The following is a 5,355-nucleotide window of genomic DNA, read 5'->3' as shown; positions in this document are numbered from 1 at the left end:
GCTTAGGCACAATAGCGAAAGGTACAATATAGGGGAAATCCCCCTTCACTCCTAGCCAATGAACGGCTCAGTATTGATCTCATACTACGGTACCATTTCACAAAATGTAGTAAACATTGACAGACCCCTTAACATTAAAGAAACACTTGAAAAAAATGATATAATGGTGTGATAGAAGTCACAGCGTGACTTAGTAAGGGAAACGAGCACGTATGAAGTCCCCAGGTGCGTCCATAATCCAGTGCACCGATCATGATGTCAGGTACATAGCAGAAAGAGGGTGAACCATTAAACTAAAGACACATTTGCATTGACTGACTTTGACAGATCGGCAGTAACCATACAAATTCACATAACAGGTAACCGACCTGTGGGAGCTGTTGCCGATATTAAGGCGCTACAGAATACAGCATAGGCAAAAAAAAACTGAGTCTTACAGAAATACTGAAAATTTTATTTCACGGTACGAATTCTGAGAAGATTGTGTACCAGCATCTTACAAGTTACGCAAGAAGTGGCACAATGCCGGTTGCAGCGCAGTCTGCATTATTGTCACATATCCTAAAGGTCATGATCAAAGATACGCTACTCCTAGCTCTCCCCAATGGATCTATGTCCTCTTTGGTCAAAGTTCTGAGACAGTTGTCCTTCACGGTCATATGTCAGTGTCGTCCCTAAGACAAGAGTCCATTGTTCTCCATAAATCAGCCTGTTCGCCTTATCACTTTTATCAATGATCCGTCGTAACATATTGTCCAGCTTGGGTAATAAATGACATCATTTTTATCACCATTATGAATGACCTGTTGTTTTATTATTATTAATCATATATCAGCATTATGTAATGCCCAAATATAATGGTTTATAAATGATAATTAATTGAAACCCTCAGCTGCTGACAGGTGTTGTTGACATTCCTCGATGGGGACAGCTGAAAAATGTGTGCCCCGACCGGGACTCGAACCCGGGATCTCCTGCTTACATGGCAGACGCTCTATCCATCTGTGCCATCGAGGGCACAGGTGAATAGAGCGACTGCAGGGGCTGATCCCTTGCACGCTTCCCGTGACACCCACATCACCAACTGTCAACAATCCACATACGTAATGTTCCTAATAGATATGTGCCCATCCACTGTTTACTCGCGCCGACTTCAGTTGACGAGTCCCGTAAGAGTTCGGGCAACCTGTGCGCAGTCGCACAGACGAAGGTCAATGGCCAGGTAGCCATTTGACTATACAGGGTGGTCCATTGATCGTGACCGGGCCAAATATCTCACGACATAAGCGTCAAACGAAAAAACTACAAAGAACGAAACTTGTCTAGCTTGAAGGGGCAAACCAGATGGCGCTATGGTTGGCCAGCTAGATGGCGCTGCCATAGTTCAAACGGATATCAACTGCATTTTTTAAATAGGAACCCCCATTTTTTATTATATGTTCCTGTAGTACGTAAAGAAATATGAATGTTTTAGTTGGACCACGTTTTCGGCTTTGTGATAGATGGCGCTTAATAGTAAAAACATATGGCTCACAATTTTAGACGAACAGTTGGTAGCAGATAGGTTTTTTAAAATTAAAATACAGAACGTATGTACGTTTGAACATTTTATTTCGGTTGTTCCAATGTGTTGTGAACTTATCATTACTGAGAACGCATGCTGTTACAGCGTGATTACCTGCAAATACCACATTAATGCAATAAATGTGAACTTATCATTTCTGAGAACGCATGCTGTTACAGCGTGATTACCTGTAAATACCACATTAATGCAATAAATGTTCAAAATGATGTCCCTCAACCTCAATGCATTTGGCAATACATGTAACGACATTCCTCTCAACAGCGAGTAGTTCGCCTTCCCTAATGTTCGCACATGCACTGACAATGCGCTGACGCATGTTGTCAGGCGTTGTCGGTGGATCACGATAGCAAATATCCTTCAACTTTCCCCACAGAAAGAAATCCGGGGACGTCAGATCCGGTGAATGTGCGGGGCATGGTATGGTGCTTCGACGACCAATCCACCTGTCATGAAATACGCTATTCAGTACCGCTTCAACCGCACGCGAGCTATGTGCCGGACATCCATCACGTTCGAAGAACATCGTCAGTCTGTCATGCAGTGAAACATCTTGTAGTAACATCGGTAGAACATCACGTAGGAAATGAGCATACCTTGCACCATTTAGATTGGCATCGATAAAATGGGAGCCAGTTATCCTTCCTCCCATAATGCCGCACCATAAATTAACCCGCCAAGGTCGCTGATGTTCCACTTGTCGCAGCCATCGTGGATTTTCCGTTGTCCAATAGTGCATATTATGCCGGTGTGCGTTACCACTGTTGGTGAATGACGCTTCGTCGCTAAATAGAACGCGTGCAAACAATCTGTCAACGTCCCGTAATTTCTCTTGCGCCCAGTGGCAGAACTGTACACGACGTTCAAAGTCGTCGCCATGCAATTCCTGGTCCATAGAAATATGGTACGGGTGCAATCGATGTTGATGTAGCATTCTCAACACCGACGTGTTTGAGATTCCTGATTCTCACGCGATTTGTCTGCTACTGATGTGCGTATTAGCCGCGACAGCAGCTAAAACACCTACTTGGGCATCATCATTTGTTGCAGGTCGTGGTTGACGTTTCAAATGTGGCTGAACACTTCCTGTTTCCTTAAATAACGTAACTATCCGGCGAACGGACCGAACACATGGATGATGTCGTCCAGGATACCGAGCAGCATACATAGCACATGCCCGTTGGGCATTTTGATCACAATAGTCATACATCAACATGACTCGACCTTTTCCGCAATTGGTGAACGGTCCATTTTAACACGGGTGATGCATCACGAAGCAAATACTTTCCGCACTGGCGGAATGTTACGTGATACCACGTACTTACACGTTTGTGACTATTACAGCGCCATCTATCACAAAGCAAAAAAAGTGGTCCAACTAAAACATTCGTATTTCTTTACGTACTATACGAATATGTAATGAAAAATGGGGGTTCCTATTTAAAAAAAACGCAGTTAATATCAGTTTGACCTATGGCAGAGCCATCTAGCTGGCCAACCATAGCGCCCTCTGGTTTGCCCCTTCAAGCTAGACAAGTTTCGTTCTTCGTAGTTTTTTCGTATGGTGGTTATTTCGTGAGATATTTGGCCAGGTCACTATCAATGGACCACCCTGTATATGAAGATAGTAACTGTTCTCGAAAGAACAGATACCACTGATGACCGTGCAGCTTCTCTAGAATAAATGATAATTAACAGTTTCGATTAATTCTGTAACATAGTGCATTAGTGAAATAATTTACATGTTTAAACAATTGAACACCTACTATGATCTTGCAAATTAATAGCTAACATGGATTAGATAGGTACCAACATGGTGCTTAGGTTTATGTTAAAAAACAGTGGTCCACACACACACACTATACCATCTACTAAGAGAATTTGGATATTACTATGTGCTTGTAAAATAATGGAGTGAATTAAAAACTTTTCTACAACACACGCACACACATACAGTAATGAGGCTTTTGTAAGATGATACATAATTACAGTACAGTTCACTGTGGAATAGCCGGCAGGAGTGGCCGAGCGGTTCTAGGCGCTACAGTCTGGAACTGCGCAACCACTACGGTCGCAGGTTCGAATCCAGCCTTGGGCATGGATGTGTGTGATGTCCTTAGGTTAGTTACGTTTAAGTAGTTCTAAGTTCTAGGGGACTAATGACGTCAGTTGTTAAGTCCATAGTGCTCAGAGCCATTTGATCGGGGCCGGCCGGAGTGGCCGTGCGGTTCTAGGCGCTACAGTCTGGAACCGAGCGACCGCTACGGTCGCAGGTTCGAATCCTGCCTCGGGCATGGATGTGTGTGATGTCCTTAGGTTAGTTAAGTTTAATTAGTTCTAAGTTCTAGGCGACTGATGACCTAAGAAGTTAAGTCGCATAGTGCTCAGAGCCATTTTGAACCATTTGATCGGGGATACAGGCTCTCCCACGTAAGGGTCGTCATGTACATTTTCTCAGGTGTTTCGGTGGATATTTGAAATTTATAGGTGCATTGAACACAAACAAATACTGCTCATCACGTCTGTAAGGCCTGGGTTGTTTCAAATTATGAACAAAATGATTTTATGTAGTTATTTGATGGATTAGTCCAGCATTTTGCTGCTTCTGTATTTCTTTAAAAGTTTCGCATTAATAGCAACGTTAAAAGCACAAAGAATAGTTAGTGAGTGTGCGATATCTCGTCTAGCACTACCATCATAAATTTTACATACATATGATAGGAAAAAGATGAGAGACGTTAGATCACATGCAAGCAAATAGTATTCCTTTGATCAATATGCGTATAGGGCAGAGAAACCACCGTAATCTGTGCCAAACACCATCCGCCATATACAGTGATCTTTACTGGATATATATGTCGGAAAGGGGATTTAATCCATCTACGTGTTCATAGCTAAACAATTTTACACACAGAACAGGGAGATATGTAAATATTTATCGCATTGTTCGTTTTTCCCCCTTGTTATTCCAAATATTAACGGGATTCAGGGACATTAACCTACTACACCTAGGTCTATTTGATACTTTTTCGAGCATCTACAGTTTGTTCCCAGATGATGTCAGTCTCTTTATCGAGAATCGTGATGCATGACACGTTAACTTACGCGGTGTGATGGACATTACATGTAACATTTCTTTCACGACTACGGCCCATGTACATGGAAAGAATCATTTCCCGTAAAAAGACTCTATATTAGCTCTAATTCATCGTTGCTGGAGAAACTAGTGTACTAGATTTGTGACGTGCTGTATAAAGATGTGCTTGAACAGTTTGTGTTTGAGATGCGACTCGCAGTTGGCCGTTGGCGCGCACACGGATACTAAACGAGACACTAGAGACATCGACCGTTTTGCTATGGTACAGTCTTCATCACTGGTCTTTAGTTCATCTGCACTTTGTGAACACGCCTACAACGTGACATTGGTCTGACATTCCATGTCACTATGAATTATGTGCATATTACCTATGCGTAAATTGATTGTTATCTAACAGAACATTTTTAGTGCAGGTATGTTATAATTCAGTGAGCTAGCAATGTAATTTTAAGGATATTTTTATGTTTTCGAACCTCTATGTTTTCTTATAACGTTTTGTAATTTAGGTGCAACAGCCCTGAAAATAAACTTCGTGCCGGCCACGGTGGCCGTGCGGTTCTGGCGCTGCAGTCCGGAACCGCGGGACTGCTACGGTCGCAGGTTCGAATCCTGCCTCGGGCATGGGTGTGTGTGATGTCCTTAGGTTAGTTAGGTTTAAGTAGTTCTAAGTTCTAGG

General features: G+C 42.7%; 1 non-coding gene across 1 annotated transcript; it reads right to left on the bottom strand.

Moving 5' to 3' along the window:
• Positions 1-943: 943 nt before the first annotated feature.
• Positions 944-1,018, bottom strand: Trnat-ugu. The gene has a single exon. It is a non-coding gene; the product is annotated as a tRNA-Thr (tRNA).
• Positions 1,019-5,355: the final 4,337 nt, after the last annotated feature.

Source organism: Schistocerca americana, chromosome 3, assembly GCF_021461395.2.
Source record: "Schistocerca americana isolate TAMUIC-IGC-003095 chromosome 3, iqSchAmer2.1, whole genome shotgun sequence".
Taxonomy (NCBI): domain Eukaryota; kingdom Metazoa; phylum Arthropoda; class Insecta; order Orthoptera; family Acrididae; genus Schistocerca; species Schistocerca americana.
Note: the sequence above shows the minus strand (reverse complement) of the source record. Positions and strands in the feature narration are given on the sequence as shown.